The sequence below is a fragment of the Girardinichthys multiradiatus genome, chromosome 13 (genome assembly GCF_021462225.1).
Source record: "Girardinichthys multiradiatus isolate DD_20200921_A chromosome 13, DD_fGirMul_XY1, whole genome shotgun sequence".
NCBI lineage: Eukaryota > Metazoa > Chordata > Actinopteri > Cyprinodontiformes > Goodeidae > Girardinichthys > Girardinichthys multiradiatus.
This window is the reverse complement of record NC_061806.1, coordinates 34,951,166-34,969,062: the sequence shown is the minus strand read 5'-3', so window position 1 is coordinate 34,969,062 and position 17,897 is coordinate 34,951,166. Positions and strand designations below refer to the sequence as shown.

General features: G+C 39.8%; 1 pseudogene; it reads right to left on the bottom strand.

Annotated features, from left to right (window-relative positions):
* Positions 1 to 1,965: 1,965 nt before the first annotated feature.
* LOC124878728 lies at positions 1,966 to 16,082 on the bottom strand (annotated as a pseudogene).
* Between the last annotated feature and the right edge of the window lie 1,815 nt (positions 16,083 to 17,897).

Sequence of the window (17,897 nt, the reverse complement as noted above, 5' to 3'; positions counted from 1 at the left end):
TGCATACAGGTGGAAGTGGTGGAGCTTGTGGACAGCGATTCCTGGGCATTCACATTTCCACTGACCTCTCCTGGACTGAGAACACATCCCCCCCGGCTCTTTTTTCTGAAAAAGTTAAAGCAATGTGGATTCTCCTCAGCTACTAACAAACGTTTACAGGGGCACAGACACAAACGCATCCTGTGTCTCAGCATGACAGTGTGGTACAAGAGTTGCAAGGCACAGGAGAGTAAAGACGTAGCACGGGTGGTGAAGAAAGCACAGGGGATTGTGAGATGCCGTTTGCCAGACCTGGACTCGGGTTATGTCACATGAGTCCAGAAGAAGGCCAGATGCATTGCCAGAGATCCCACCCACCTGGGCTATGAGCTGAACAAAACAACTCTAATATAAGGCATTTATTCATTATTGCATTAAAATATAGCAATATTCATATGCAATATAAAACACTGCGAGTGCTTTCTGCCTTTACATATGCACTTACTGCGCTTGACAGTTAGCGAAAAGACTCAGTAGGGATTAAACATACTTTTTACAAATTTACTTTGTGCAACAAGAGGATTCTCTCTAAACATTTACAGCAACAACGATGGTATCATAATTACAGCGATGGTCTTGAAAATTTCTCTCATCTGTTTGGTCTTGGGGTCAGTCGCAGCTCTCTCACAGACTTGGTCTTGTTTTGTTTTGGGGTTGGCCTTGACTTGGCTTCCGAGTTGGTTGTCTTGACTACAATACTGATCATAGCCTTGCAGTCTATGAAGATTGATGAGGCATGATGTAGTCTCTTCTCTAACCCAGCAATCCGAGTTATAATATTTGAACCGATTTTTGGCTGAAACCACCCAACTTCTGTGCTAGCAGCATAAACCCTACATTTGGTAAAATGAATCTCTCAAACGTTTTCTGTTTGAAGTATACTGACATTATCATCTCATTCACTGCTAGGTTCTACAGTTTTCCAGTAAGCATCATCGCTAAAAGTTCGATAAAACAGTTTTTATGTTTGTTGTGAAAACAAATTTCACAATGCCAATATAAAAATGTAATCATTTAAAGGAATAAAGGCAACAGTATTTGGGTACAGTGCACTCCAATATTCTTATGGCTAGTGTCCTAACCTTTTGTTGTTTGTTGCTTTTATTTTGAATATAAGCACAACCCTTAGTTGTCAAGCATAGATGTAAAGCTTCTCATCAGTCATTTTTGAATGTTGTCATGGTCAAAATGGGAGTTTAGTTATTTCACTTGTCTCTCTCTACATGTCCCATCATACTTTATCTATGTTTTTTAAACTTTCATGAGCTAAGTTCTAAGTTTGGATGTGTAAACAAGATGACCTGGCAAAGTTTAAAACACCCATATTAACAAAACGTTGTGTGAGGCTGGTGATAAAACTTCTTTATTTTGTAACCAAGATGTTCAAAATTCACTTAGAGACAGTTTTGTTTTTGAGAATTTTCTGTAAAACCACTAGTTTGCAGAGGTGGACAACAGTCCTCGTAAAAACTCCTGAGATTTCCTGGCATTTAGTAAAAATGCCTCAAGTAAATTTACATCGGGTCTCTCTTGTAGAGCTGATCAAAACACAGGCCTATTAGAGGTCTAAATATTTCTCTGTTATTCCTTGAGCTTTTGTCCTAAAGTCAACCTGCTCATTAAGACTAGATAGGTTATGTTTCAAGATGTCACACTAGGTTGGCAGACCTCCAACAAAAGAAAAAGGTTGAGTTTTGAGAAAAGGGAGCCAGAAACTGTTGAGATCTCTGTGAAGTACACTTCACTCGCTCATTTGTAAACGGCTTAAAATACCACATATGCAAAACTGCAAAAAGGACCCTTGAATGCATCAGGACTACATCACTTGAGATGTACAAGTGCTGCTTGAAAACAAAAAAAGGTGTTCAGTTCTGTGAGAAACTTTCCACAGACACTCTACACTTTCAAGGTACTAGAAAAAGGCTGCTTTTAGATAAAAAGACCACAGATGCTCTTTGTTGGACACTTTCTTTGCCATAAAAGAATGAAGATGCACCTGCAATTTTTACATTTTTACAGAAGTAAAAGTAATTAAAAGATCAGGTGGTGATCGATTTCATTTAATCCCCCTATTACAGTACAATTACACTCACTGGCAAAAAAAAAAATAAAATGTTTAAGGTGATGTAATTTCTTTGCGCAGGCCAAGGAAGAGGGTGGCAATATTTTAATTTGAAACAAGTGAGTGCATCTAGAAAATGGGAGTAGATCCTGTAACTGGTAGCATCTGACAATACCATTGACCTCAGAATTTAATTTAGCTGCTTTTTATGATTCAACTTTTAGTCATGTCTTTTAAAGCTCTGTAACTTGTGTCAGTGTCCTGTTGGTCCGGGCAGAAAGTTTGTGTTCTCAGTGAGAGCGTGCCCTGTCTGCACAGCTCTCTGGACGTTCTGCCAGAAGACTCCTGGGTGTTGTGAAGCCTGAGGCCAACTCAGGTAGGTGCGTTTCTTCACCAGTTTCCTGATGCAGTAAAATAGGAAGAGATGATGACTAGAGATCTCCTCCAAAAACAGCAGGATCAGCACATCCTTCTACTTGTCAAACAGACGTAAGCTACAAAATAAAAAATTTGAGAAAATGTGTTGGTAGTACAGCTTTATCTATCCATTTCCAAAACCCTTTTTATTCAGCTTCATACAAAGTCAAACTTTTTGAGTCTATTGACTGACTGACTAAGTTATCCTAGTTTTTTCATTAATGAAGAGTATTCTAACACATAGCAATTATGTTACCTCTAATTTACTAAATAACGTTTGATTTTTATATACATGATTTGCGAAATGTTTTTATATAAATACTAGAGCATGGATCTAGAATATCTAGCTAAGAATTAGTTTTGATACAGGAACAAAATCAGAAAGTGGAGCACATTTATTTTTGTTTGTCTTTAATTAAATTTAAAGTAATGATGAAATTAGCAAACATGTTTAACTCATCTAGCTGTTTGTCATTCCTATGTCCCAATGCTTTTGAAGTAGGTTTATTGCAAATATTCACTGATGTTGTTTGTTCTTTGGTTAAATAAAATGTTTTTTTTTTTTAAATTAAGAATCTTTTGAATTAATTTAAACATCTCCACGGTTCCATTTATTGTGAAGATGACAGTGTTGCCAGTTGTTCTGAACAAGCATCAAATCTAGTCGGAGTGAGCCAGTATTACCATAACACAAACTGTCCTCTAAGCTTTACATTTCTGCCTTATCTCACTGGAGCAGAACTTGTGTGCACCAGTCAGCTGAAAAAGGATAGTGACAATTTTGGCATATAAAGCAATGGTATTTCTAGAAAGCATGTCTGATGTTAAATGAGGTTCAATAAAAGGTTTTCCATTTTTTCCTATCTGTTTAAAAGAAGACAATATAATAAGAGATTCCACCCCTACCTAGCCATCTGGATCTCTCTGGAACACCATTCACTCAGCAGGTAGCTGCAGCTGATCACACAGATGGCCTTCCTGCTGCCATAAATGGCATCAGTTATGTTCTCTATCATGGGTTTACCTGTGAACCTGATACATGTGGTTTATTATCTGTATGTTACACTACTAACTCTAAGATGGTAAAATTTGATCCCAAAACAGCTTCTTTCACTAAAACCTTGTACTCACTGAAACATTTTCCATATTCATGGAAATGAATGGAATGCCAGACATTTCCCAGTAAAGAGTTCATTGAAGACCATTTTTTCACACAATTAAGAATTTTGCTTGCCTAAAGACAACAAAGCACAAATTTACCTGGTTGGGAATCTCTGTGGTGCACAGTCTCCAGTCCTGCTCTGCCTCTAGTACTGGAAGCATCTCTCTGTAAACCCAGTCCTCATCAATGACGCTGTAGGACACAAAAGCATCAAACCGATGTCCTTTTTCTGCTGTCTAACAAGCCTCCTCGTTTGTCAAGAGGAAAGGAAGATATATTATCTGATGGGTGTTTGCAACATGTGTTTGCCTAATGAACAAAACCTGCTTTTGAGCAATCACATGTGAATCGGTTCTTGGTTACATCCAAATATGTTAGAAAGGGGAGAGAGTGGAAGACTGTCTCGTTAATCACAGGGATTTCATTCTCAGAATGTTTTAGATATTTGAGTGCGGAAATATTGGCCTGCACCAGAAAATCCACAGCCTCGATCGTACAGTTGGAGAGAGCCTGCAGCTTTGGGACTGGCTAAAAGAGGTTTGAATCCAAATTGGACATATCAGTCTCTATGAACATCACAATCATGAGTTGCTGGTTAAACTGAAATGTGTCAGCAAATGGAGAATTTATATAGACATTTACAGCTGTAAAAGGCTCCAGATGTTTCACAGACTGGAGCAATGGAACAGGCATATTAAGAGGAATGCTATAGTGATGGACTCTGCAGATGACTGTGATTAGGTGATTAGAAACCCTATAATTGCTTAAATGATATGTTTTTAAAGAGGAATCAATTTTTAGGTAGATTGTTCAATTCAATTCAGTTTATTTTTGTAGTGCCAATTCACAACACATGTTGTCTCAAGGCACTTCACAACAGTCAGGTACATGCATTCCAATTAATCCTAACAATTGAACAGTGCAGTCGGAGTTAGCTTTTTATTCAAATTGGATAAAACGTTTTTCTATCTAAGGAAACCCAGAAGATTGCATCTAGTCAGTGTCATGCAGCATTCCCTCCTCCTGGATGAGCATGTAGAGACAGTGGACAGTCACTGGCGTCGACTTTGCAGCAATCCCTCATACTAAGCATGGATGTAGCGACAATGGAGAGGAAAAACTCCCTTTTAACAGGAAGAAACCTCCAGCAGAACCAGGCTCAGTATGAGCGGCCATCTGCCACGACCGACTGGGGGTTTGTGAGAACAGAACAGAGACACAAAAAGAACACAGAAGCACTGATCCAGGAGTCCTTTCTATGGGAAGGAAAAGTAAATGTTAGTGGATGTAGCTCCTTTAGTCGTTTCACCTAGAAAGAAAGAACAGATAAACTCTGAGCCAGTTTTCAAGGTTAGAGTCTGAAAGAGAGCAGATATAATTAGTTACAGTTAAGCTCAGTCAATCGCCATGTCTAGGAGAGAGAAAGGGTTAAACACTAAAAGACAGGGCTTGTTATATTTTCTAAGTGCTTAAATCCCTTGAAATTTGGTTCAAACATACAGGTCCTTCTCAAAATATTAGCATATTGTGATAAAGTTCATTATTTTCCATAATGTCATGATGAAAATTTAACATTTATATATTTTAGATTCATTGCACACCAACTGAAATATTTCAGGTCTTTTATTGTCTTATTACGGATGATTTTGGCATACAGCTCATGAAAACCCAAAATTCCTATCTCACAAAATTAGCATATCATTAAAAGGGTCTCTAAACGAGCTATGAACCTAATCATCTGAATCAACGAGTTAACTCTAAACACCTGCAAAAGTTTCCTGAGGCCTTTAAAACTCCCAGCCTGGTTCATCACTCAAAACCCCAATCATGGGTAAGACTGCCGACCTGACTGCTGTCCAGAAGGCCACTATTGACACCCTCAAGCAAGAGGGTAAGACACAGAAAGAAATTTCTGAACGAATAGGCTGTTCCCAGAGTGCTGTATCAAGGCACCTCAGTGGGAAGTCTGTGGGAAGGAAAAAGTGTGGCAGAAAACGCTGCACAACGAGAAGAGGTGACCGGACCCTGAGGAAGATTGTGGAGAAGGGCCGATTCCAGACCTTGGGGGACCTGCGGAAGCAGTGGACTGAGTCTGGAGTAGAACCATCCAGAGCCACCGTGCACAGGCGTGTGCAGGAAATGGGCTACAGGTGCCGCATTCCCCAGGTCAAGCCACTTTTGAACCAGAAACAGCGGCAGAAGCGCCTGACCTGGGCTACAGAGAAGCAGCACTGGACTGTTGCTCAGTGGTCCAAAGTACTTTTTTCGGATGAAAGCAAATTCTGCATGTCATTCGGAAATCAAGGTGCCAGAGTCTGGAGGAAGACTGGGGAGAAGGAAATGCCAAAATGCCAGAAGTCCAGTGTCAAGTACCCACAGTCAGTGATGGTCTGGGGTGCCGTGTCAGCTGCTGGTGTTGGTCCACTGTGTTTTATCAAGGGCAGGGTCAATGCAGCTAGCTATCAGGAGATTTTGGAGCACTTCATGCTTCCATCTGCTGAAAAGCTTTATGGAGATGAAGATTTCATTTTTCAGCATGACCTGGCACCTGCTCACAGTGCCAAAACCACTGGTAAATGGTTTACTGACCATGGTATCACTGTGCTCAATTGGCCTGCCAACTCTCCTGACCTGAACCCCATAGAGAATCTGTGGGATATTGTGAAGAGAACGTTGAGAGACTCAAGACCCAACACTCTGGATGAGCTAAAGGCCGCTATCGAAGCATCCTGGGCCTCCATAAGACCTCAGCAGTGCCACAGGCTGATTGCCTCCATGCCACGCCGCATTGAAGCAGTCATTTCTGCAAAAGGATTCCCGACCAAGTATTGAGTGCATAACTGTACAGGATTATTTGAAGGTTGACGTTTTTTGTATTAAAAACACTTTTCTTTTATTGGTCGGATGAAATATGCTAATTTTGTGAGATAGGAATTTTGGGTTTTCATGAGCTGTATGCCAAAATCATCCGTATCAAGACAATAAAAGACCTGAAATATTTCAGTTAGTGTGCAATGAATCTAAAATATATGAATGTTTAATTTTCATCATGACATTATGGAAAATAATGAACTTTATCACAATATGTTAATATTTTGAGAAGGACCTGTATGTGAAAGTGATACAGTAAGAACTGTTATGATTAATATAATTTAAGATTTAATATTAATATTTTTATATTTTATCAAATAATATTTCAGTCTGTTAAGGGTTGTCCTGTGAATACCAGCCCAGTAAGGCGATGGTATTAGGACAAAATAGAAAGGTGTGAGACGAGCTCTGACATTATTGAACAGCATAAACTCTGCACATAACATGGAATGAATTCAGACAATTTCTTAAAATACAAGAATTTATTAACAAAAATAAGTCAACTCAAAATCAAACATATTTCAATCAACAAACTCTTTACTGAGCTAAAACAATCCAACTAAACTACCAAGCAGAATTAAAGAATACGGAAGACTAATGGGCTATGTACAATATAAACAAGTTGATTAAAGATGATTGAAAATCATGACCAAAAGAGTGATGCAACCTTACCATACAATGTTTATGTTTGAGAACCAAGGATTATCTTGAAGAATCTGGAAATGAAGTTAAGTTAGTCTTGGAACTAACTTAGGCAATAATCAGCAAACGTTTAGACAACCATTCACAATGCAAGATCAGATAAAATATTATTTTAATAAAATAATGTTTTAAAGAATGATCTGCTGAATAAAACCAACCTTCTGGATGAGTAATTCTCAACGGTGTCTCATTAGCTGCCTTTATTTATTAAAATAATATTTACAGAAATATTATTAAGGGAATATTTTGGAAAAGAGCCAAATCTTTCTGGAGAAGTGGGGCTTAATGGTGTTTAGTTATCAAATTTGGTAAAATGATGTTAGGGACACATTATTTACTGGATTGAAAACTAAACCTTTTTGGGTAAATATTTGGCAGCAAGCACGTGTCCTAAGCTGTTAGCAGTTGAAGCTAACAAAGGAGGCTGATAGCTTAGCACCAGAATCAAACACACACCTTTAAAAATACCGTTAATAAAAGGGTTAAAACACATGAGCGCGGACGGCGTGTTATGGCCGATCTTCTGTGTTTAAAATCACCCTTTAAATAAAGTTTGTCTTAACTTTAAAAACATACAAAAAACACAACCTGAACACGTGTGGTGCACATAGCCTGCTAGCACCAAGATAGCAGAGTTCAACACAAACAAAACCAAACTTCATAAAATGAAAAACGTTTAGATCATTAACCTTCCTCTATTACTTCTATCTCTCTGCCCAAAACCTAACCTCGTATGAACCATGCTGAGGAGTTGTCCGGGCGACGACGAAGTTTGAAGAGAGCTCCGTGAACGACGCGGTTAGCTGCCAGCTAACCTCCGGAGCAGTGGCTTGGCGGCCCGTTCTGTCCACTGACCATACTGCACATTAACTGCCGTAATGCGGTCTCCGTTGTCCTTACTTGGGAAACTGCTGCACTCGGCGTCGTGCTGGGAACTCTCTGGAAACAGTTCGCTTCTGCAGATGTCAGAGAGAACAGTCAAGCAATGCTTGTACATTGATTACCCCGTTCATGAATGAAAATCACCAGATACGCAGTCAGTGATTTATTTCTTCTTATCTTGTGCATATGATCGCATGATCTTATGACACCCTTGGATCCAGTTGAAGAGTTTATGTCTGTTTGCCAGCAAAGAGACATTAGCGCGCTGGGCCTCCCCTATCCTGGTCCTGGTCCCGCAGAGGAGCAGTGGAAAGAGATCGGACCATTGGAAAGGCTTTTATACTGCCAGTGGCATCATGGGAAGTCCGCTGCTACCCCCATTTCCTCAGTTCCTGGAAGGCAGTTAAATGCAATTTATTTTGAAAGTTCCAGAAAAGTTTGTACTGGAGTTTTAATGTTGTTTCCATGGCTGTGGGTCCCAACAGAACTTAAAGATTGTTTAGTCCTTGAAATGTTATACATTTGACTCTTGCAATAGAATTTGATGCTACATTCACATGTTTTAAAGATCCTAAACCTTGAAAATCACCCATTTCTAGAATTAATATGGATTTGTCAGTTATCTCCAAGACATCAAGCATCTGGTAGGTAACCTTGAAGGTGTTTCCAAATGTTAGAAGAAGATTTTTGCTCAGATTTAAAAACTTTAGATTTGTAAGATTTTCAAATACATGTCTTTCCAGTTTGGTAATGTGGTTCCTGTATAGGTAAAGCTCTGTAAGATAGGTTGTATTACAAAATCCTCACAGCTCAGCTTTGAGATAAGATATAATTCAATATTTAGGATGTATTTAAGTATGTATAAACAGATTCTTCATTGATGGAATTGAGCCCTTTGACAGTTCATTCATGGATGTCTTTTCCAGGTTAAGATCAGTGAACTACGAGCAAGATGTAAGTTTCAAAGTAAAATTATTCAGATGGTTGTAAAATAAATCCAGGTTCCTCAGTTTAGGTATTTTGCAAACAGTAGATAACAACCCTCTCTTAATGATCTTGTCTAAGTAATTTAGTCTCAGATTATTCAATGAGTCAAGATTCTCCAGGACCTTTTAAAACGTTTTTAAAGACAACATCTGTATAAATGTGTTATGTTCCTCAGTAAGGTTTTGTTAGGTATATCGCAATTCAGGTATGTAATATATCTAAACACAGCAATATCTGACTTCTTTAGCCTAGGAAATATTGGTGTTGAAATGCTGAAAGATTTTATGTTATGTATAAAGATAAGATATTATTTTTAGTGTTTTCAGTATAGCTAAATCATTAAAAAAACTATTGTCCCCATCAGAAATTTGATTGTCTCCTAGATCCAGAATTCTCAGCCTTGACATGTCACAAAAATCTTCTTTGGTAATCTTCTTATGCTGATTGCTGTTGAGTTTTACTAAAACAGCATCTTTGGGAATGTAATCAGGAATAGTTTGCTGCACAGTCCACAGAAACATCATCACAGGGATTCTCCTGATAAAGTACAACCCAACGTTCAGTACAAAATGCCAGTGAAGGCTTAATGCAGAAGGGTTAAAGCAGAAGACAAAACAGCGAAATCAGGTGTGAAGGGAAACGTTCTGTAGCAGGCATGCTTATTCTTTGATTGTAAGGCTGTTAGTGTTTTTCATAGGTGATAGTTTGCAAAAGAAATGGATACACACCAGTACTTAGTCAGTGCTTTTATTGTTTAAAAAACCCTTTAAAAAACTGTTTGAGGCATGCACTATAAGTTTGATCAATCTGAGGTCTCCTACAGAATTAATAATAAAACAGTAATAATACACAGGGTGGGACCAAATGTGGTCATGATTGTCTAATCTGGTGGAACAATTCAGGTTTCCACCTCCCCATTCTATTTCCTACAAAACAATTTTGTTTCCATTAACCGTTCAAACTCAGAAACAATGGAGAAATCAACTACACAGAGACAGACAATGTCTGTCGAATCAAATATGGCACAACACCAACTGCTGAAGCAGCAATGCAACCCTAGATCATTACTCTACCTTCCTCCAGCAAGTTTGGCTCTTGTTTGTGAAGTTGAGCCTAGCTGTCCAAGACATATGGTTAATTGCTGGTAATTCATGACTGAACATGGAACCAGGTTGGTTTGGGCGGCTTCCCCTTCATGAATAACTTGGTTTGATGTATTTTATTGATGGTAACACTTTAGGATGTAACCATGAATACATAAACACAGCTTTGTAAAAATCCATTCAACCTTTTTTTGCCATCTGTTGGGTTATCAAAAATATGTTCATTAATCTTTTTTGTCATGCTAGGAGTGCGACTTCGTTGATGTGTATTCTTCTCATTCTTTGAAATTTCAAAACACAAACATGTTAATCTGTTTAATCTCTAAATAAAATATTTCAAAGCCATTAATGACTCCACTTTATGCTAACCTTTAATTTTTGCATCCAAGGACTCTAAATATATAAAGATTTGTAGATTTTCACAGGTGTTTGCGTCCACTGAGTTTCTTGTCTGCTTTTCTCTTGACTGTTTGCAGGCCTGCTGTTATACCTCATGCATAGCGGAAGTTAATTCCTCCTCATCAGTGAACTGCATAAATGCTTCTGTGACTCGGTGCCGCACCCTTCTCTTTGGGCATCCGATTTTGGTTGACTGGGAAACTCAGTTCTGTGTATTGATTGTCTGACAATAATTCTGTGTCTAATCCTTTTGTTTTGGTGGATTGTTGGAAGTTGGAGATCTTGTGTTAAGATGAGAAGTTTGGTAGGGGTTCTCTGCCATTTTCTTTGCACCAAGTTTTCTCCTGCTTTGAGGCCAGTCTGGCACTCCTTACTTACTTGATTTTATTTATTAGTCAGAAGGGGTTTTTTTTGTTTGCTATTTTGGCCCCGAAAACCCTAACAATGATTGTTTCCCAAATATTTAAGTCCTGTGTGAAACCTTATTTGAGGAAATCTTTTTTTACGCTGCACAGAGTTTTGTTCAGCAGTTTTAATTTTGTTAGTTGGTGAGTTTACTTAATTAATGTTGTGTTACACCCTGCTACTCCTGGACTTTCATTTATAGATTGTAACAATAGTTTAAAAAATAATAGGCCAAAATGGATGGATTTTACAAATATGGATATAAAATAGTCTCATTAGAATCAGACATTTTTTAGACATTGAATTTCTAACACTGAATTTTTATCCTGTGCAATTATGTACGTGAAGTTTTTTTTGTACTTAAAATTTGCCAGCAAAAATTCACCTGCAAGAATTTGCCTGAAAAAATTCACCTGCAGAAATTCACCTGCAGAAATTCACCTGCAAAAATACGCCTGAAAAAATTTGCCTGCAAAAATTCGCCTGCATATGTGTTGACCTTCTGGTGACTCAAGCCAAAGCAATCAGCACTCGATCGAGTCAAGCGTCTTTTAGCCAATCAGATTACGCTTATCTGATCACGTGACACACCATTGCCTTGGGCAGAGGCAAGTCTCTTAACAGTTTGCTGGATAGTGGCTTGATGAAAATCAGTGATGAGATTCAAATGGGTGTTAATTACCTGGTGTTTTGTAATAATATATTTTTGGCAGAAAAATGTCATAGGAAAATAAGAACAAAAGCAAAAATGGTAAATTCAGCTTCAAAACAGAGAACCTACAATAAGAAAGCCTCTAGTTTAACTAATCTTAAAACTTAAACTCTTTTTATTTGCTTTAGTATTACTGATTGCATTATTTTGCAATTATTGGACATTTGTTTAACCTATTATTGCATGTTTCTCTTGTTGCTGACTGCTTTTCGAACAAAAGTAGCATCACTGATGAGAAAACCATCAAAGTTAATTTATTTAGCTTTAAAAAACAAGCATAATGTTGCTGGAGTGATCGGTTATTGTGCATTCTTGGTCATTAATCATGTGATTTAAATATATGAGATGGTGCTTCAGAACAAGAAAGTCAGAACAAGCTGATACACCTGACAACAGGGATGAGTTCCTATTCAATACGTTTCTCCCATGAATAGAGTTTGTAACATCTTACTTTCTGTGTTGGTGAACCTTTCTGCAGCTGTACTCCTAGCCTAAGCCTAAGCCTCCTAGATACAGCCAGCAAGAGTTAAAGCAGTTGGGGAAGTAAAGCCGTCTAAGGTTGCTTGGTGTAAGAAGATTTTGTATTAATAACAACCAATTATGTGAAGTTGTGATTGCAGCTTCTGTATTTTAACATGGTGTTAAAATTCAAATGGAGGAAGTTCTCTTTTTGAGAATGTTCTGCATTGTATCTTAAAGCAAAAGAGCTAATGAGGGTCAGGAAACCCATTTTGCAAGAAGTCACACTAGGTTAACTGACTTCTACCAATCCTCCGTAAAGCTATTTTACCATCAAACGTCCACTTTAGTGCCTGATGATTTCTGATAAGGGATTTTAAGAAGTGGTTTTAAGAAGTGGTATTTTGTCTGATTATGTTGTTTTTTTTTACTAAAACCAAAGCTCTTCAGAAAATTGTTAACTTTCTAGCTGTAAAACAAGAAGAGTGTTTTAAACTCTAAATGACTGGAAACAACGTGGTTGATTTTGTGATGATGGAGCCACAAATAGTTGAGATCCTCAAGTAGTGTCCTTGACTTGCTCACAAAATGCTTGAAATACAAATAAGAATGGAGGGTCCTTCAATGCATCAGACTCACATCGCTTAATATATGTAAGAGCTGCTTCAAGTAAAAAAAAAAGGTCTTCAGCTCTTTGTGGCAGTTTCCATGGACCCTCAAAACTTCTGAGCAATAAGAGAAAGACTGTTTGCATCTGAAAACAAAGAGCTGGAATGCTATTTATAAGACTAACAAATAACAGTCATTCAGTCAGTTATTACCGCTTCTTCCATAGTGAGTCGCGGGGAAGCTGGTGCCTATCTCCAGCAGTCTATGGGGTATATCCTGGATAGGTCGCCAGTCCATGGCAGGGCCTAACAAATAACATAAAAACACAAAAATATTTGAAGTTTAAATAGTTTTTACAGTTGATAAAGGTGATGGATATCTAAATCTTTTCAACTGCTGCATGTACAACATTGTATAACCAGCACTAGAGGGCAGACCTTTACAGCATCATGGATCAGTGTGCTACAGGCAGTCAGAACAGTTGGTGAAAATCAAAAGATGGAGGGGATGCCTCAGAGAGCCATTAAACAGTATTATCAGTATTTAATGCAAGGAAATACATTTGCTCCATGGTATTATTGTGTGGTTTAAGTTGCAACACTTTGCATTTTTTGTTTCAGTTTCATTTCATTTGAAATATTCCCATAAAAGTGTAGTTATATCACATTTTTTTGGGATGTGCCGAAATACTTCAGAGAATAGAAGTGAAATAGATTTGAGCAAAAGCTGTATTACTTGTCTGATGGAAAGTTATAAATAAATGACCCACTGGGATTTTCCCTGTCAACGTCTGCTTCTTAACAAGTTTTTAGAGTTAATACCAATATATTATACACTATTTCTTTATTGTTCTTGCAGAATTAATGCAATAATCCTTCCTCTCTGCTGTCTAACCCAACTAAACCAACAGAAAACTCTAAAGCTTTAGTAACTTTAGTTTTACGCTGTTGCATGGGAACAATAAGCCATGGAGACAAATAAAGGGATTACTGATGATTAACAACTAGAGCACAATACGCCATCGTACTTTCTGTGCCGCCATTTGGAGCAGCTTTTTATTAAAGTAAATTTGTTTTTCTCTTTTTTTATTGTAGGATTTTTGGAAACTTTTTATGGACTAAGAGCCTGGTTTTACTGGAGATCTGCCTCAATCCCTTCTCAGCAAGGAGAAGGAAAATAAACTGGGTGTCACGGAGTGCCATTTTTGGACTCTGTTTGTGGCTTTGTGTTTGTTTACCTTTTGCTTAGATGTTTCTATTTTGGTTTTTGTATCATGTTTTCTTTTCTCCCTCTTCCGCCTTCTAGTGTTTACTTCTTAAGTTCTTTTATGGTTGTTTTCTTATTACTTTGTATGGTTTTCTTGTTATTATTATTGTAATTATTATCGTTCTTGGTCTTCCCTGGATTCTCTAGTTTTGTTTCTCTTTAGTATCTTTGTGTTTTATTGTGTTTTATTATTTGTTCCTTTGCACTCTTCTTGTTTACTAGTTTATTTTCTGTTTCCTTTCCAGTAATTTCAGTCAGTGTGATTAGGTTTGTTTACTTTTGTATTCAGGTTTTCTTTATGGGTTCTTTGTTTGTTCTCAGGTTGTTATTATTGTTGTTCCTATGTTCCTTCTAGTTTCTCTATTTACTTTAGTCATGATTATTCTAGTTTTCTTATTCCCCATTTGATTATTTATCTTTGTCTATAGGTTTGCTTGGTCTGTGTTTCTCTTTATTGTTTATTAGTTACTTTGCCCATCCTCAGCCTTTGTATTTGTTTCACCTGTTCCTTCTGCTTCCCTGCCTCCTTGTCACACCTGTTCCCTGTTTTCTCTGATTTCCTGCCCTTTGTTATCCCTCAGTATATTAGTTGGTTTTGTGTCATTGTTTGTTGCTGGTTCCTTGTGTTCGTCGCACCTCGTTCTCGTCCACGATTATGCTTTGTTTTTTGCCACGCCTTGCCTTGGGTAACCTGCAGTGGTTTTGCTACGTTTTTTGACCTTGTAAATAAATCTTTGAATTACAAAGATGATCCTGCCGAGCTCTTGTCTGCACTTTTGTCCGATCCAAAACCACATTGTGAGAGTAGGAACCAGCCCCGAGGACCAAGCAGACAGAGCTAGAGAACGTAAAATAAGGATTAAGCAGCAAGAGGAGACGCTTCGAGCTTTGTATGGAGAGGGGGTTGAGATTTTACCCTCGCCTTTGTTGCTGGAGGAGATTGAGGAGTGTTTCAGTGTTTCTGACCGGCTGCCATGGATATTGTGCCGAATCGGAACCATACCTCCCCAGCTTGTTCCTCCTCCAGACGACGTCGCCCTCGCCGCAAGCGCTCCACTCCAGCTGCAGCAACTCCGGCCGAGCCCAACCTGCCCACAGCGGATCCTGCAGAGCCATCTACGTCAGCCGCAGCTCCTGTGGAACCATCCACGTCAGCAGCGGAGCCATCCACGTTCGCAGCAGCTCCCACGGAGCTTCACAGACCCGCCAAAGAAGCTGATCTGAGTTTTGTGCCTGTCTGCTATTTGCCATATTCTTTGGACTTCATGAGACAGGTGCTCAGAAGAGGCAAAGTCCTTACGGACCTAGCCATCCACCTGCTAGTTTCTAGTGGCTCGCCTGAACACACTTTGGAGGTCCTGAGCCAGTTAATGGAGTGGAAAATTGAGTGGGGACACTACTCCCCTAGTCCACTGACGGTGGAGATCCTGGAGACTGAGCGGCAGAGGATCATAAATGGGACCACCCAGCCAGTCTCTTTGGCTGCGTCTGCGGGGAATTCGGCTGACGCACCACAACCGGCCGTCGCCGTGTCTACAGAGCCTCAGCACGCAACCAAGCCTCTGGACTCACAGCATGCAGCCAAGCCTCTGGACTCAGAGCCTGCAGCCAAGCTACAAGAGCCTCCGCCTGTAGCCAAGCTACAAGAGCCACAGCTGGCCTCTTCAGGGTCTTCAGAGCCACAGCCGGCCTCTTCAAGTTCTTCAGAACTACAACCGGCCGCTTCAGGATCATCTGAACCTCGCCTAGTTCCATAAGAGCCTGTGGTCGGGCTGCCTCCACTCCCTCGCCTTGTTCCGGTGGAGCCCGTGGTCGGGCTGCCTCCACTTCCTTGCCTAGTTCCGGAGGAGCCCGTGGTCGGGCTGCCTCCACTTCCTCGCCTTGTTCCGGTGGAGCCCGTGGTCGGGCTGCCTCCACTTCTTCGCCTTGTTCTGGTGGAGCCCGTGGGTGGGCTGCCTCCATTTCCTCGTCATGCTCCGGAAGAGCCTGTGGGTGGGCTGCCTCCATGACCTGGTCCAGAGCACCTGCTCAGTTTCCTCTGGGGGGTGCTACTCGAAATACGGACTGACTATGCACCAGACTTTATGACAGACTTTGTGGCGCATTACACACGCCATGACACACCAGAGCCTGACACACGCCATGACACACCAGAGCCTGACTCCAGTTCCCCAGGGCTCCAGCCTGGGTCCAAGCCTCTGTGGGCCCTGCCTGGGTCCAAGCCTCCGCCGCAGTTCTCGCCACACAACAGACCACCTAGGACCTCGCTTCATGGGTTCCTGTGGCCTCGTCGCCGGCCTCCTGATCGCCTGCATCTCCGCCGCTGGCTACGTCGCTGCAGGCCTCCGGACCATCAGCCACTTCGCTGGCTACTTCGTCGCTGCTGACCCCCGGATCATCACTCTCTTTGCCGCTGGCTACGTCGCTGCAGACCTCCGGATCATCGGCCTCCTGGATGTTTGTTCTCGTTCCTGGAGATTATGGACTCTGGTTTTGTTTTGGACTCTTGCCCTCCTCCCAAGGCCTCCCTCCGCCCACCCTGGGTGGGTTGTTTTGCTTTAATCTTTTGTTAGTTCCCAGAGGTCGTCTGGAATCCGACCTTGAATGGGAGGGGGGTTATGTCACAGAGTGACATTTTTGGACTTTGTTTGTGGCTTTGTGTTTGTTTACCTTTTGCTTAGATGTTTCTATTTTGGTTTTTGTATCATGTTTTCTTTTCTCCCTCTTCCGCCTCCTAGTGTTTACTTCTTAAGTTCATTTATGGTTGTTTTCTTATTACTTGGTACGGTTTATTATTATTATTATTATTGTAATTATTATAGTTCTTGGTCTTCCCTGGATTCCCTAGTTTTATTTCTCTTTAGTATCTTTGTGTTTAATTGTGTTTTATTATTTGTTCCTTTGCACTCTTCTTGTTTACTAGTTTGTTTTCTGTTTCCTTTCCAGTTAATTCAGTCAGTGTGGTTAGGTTTGTTTACTTTTGTATTCAGGTTTTCTTTATGGGTTCTTTGTTTGTTCTTAGCTTGTTATTGTTGTTCATATGTTCCCTCTAGTTTCTTTGTTTACTTTAGTCATGATTATTCTAGTTTTCTTATTTCCCATTTGATTATTTATCTTTGTCTATAGGGTTGCTTGGTCTGTGTTTCTCTTTATTGTTTATTAGTTACTTTGCCCATCCTCAGCCTTTGTATTTGTTTCACCTGTTCCTTCTGCTTCCCTGCCTCTTTGTCACACCTGTTCCCTGTTTTCTCTGATTTCCTGCCCTTTGTTATCCCTCAGTATATTAATTGGTTTTGTGTCATTGTTTGTTGCTGGTTCCTTGTGTTCATCACACCTCGTTCTCGTCCAAGATTATGTTTTGTTTTTTGCCACGCCTTGCCTTGGGTAACCTGCAGTGATTTTGCTACGTTTTTTGACTTTGTAAATAAATCTTTGAATTACAAAGATGATCCTGCCAAGCTCTTGTCTGCACTTTTGTCCGATCCAAAACCACATCGTGACACTGGGACACATAAACAGGAAGGCACATACATTCTCCTTGGGTACCCTCTATTTATTCACTCTTTGCTTCTATAAAATGTTCATACAGATGTCCTAAGGAAAAACGTATCGCGGAGATAAACTTTACAAATGCAGGTGTGAAGCTGGTGTTTTCCTGGAGGTCCTCTAAATTGTGGGAAAATTTTGTTTTTCTTTTTGCATACAATAAAAAAGAATGAAAGAAGTGTTTCTTCTAATGTCCAGCCTCAACCTATTCATAAATGTAACCACAACTGCAGGGCAGTTTACACATCTACATACAGAATGCTCCGCTGGCAAATG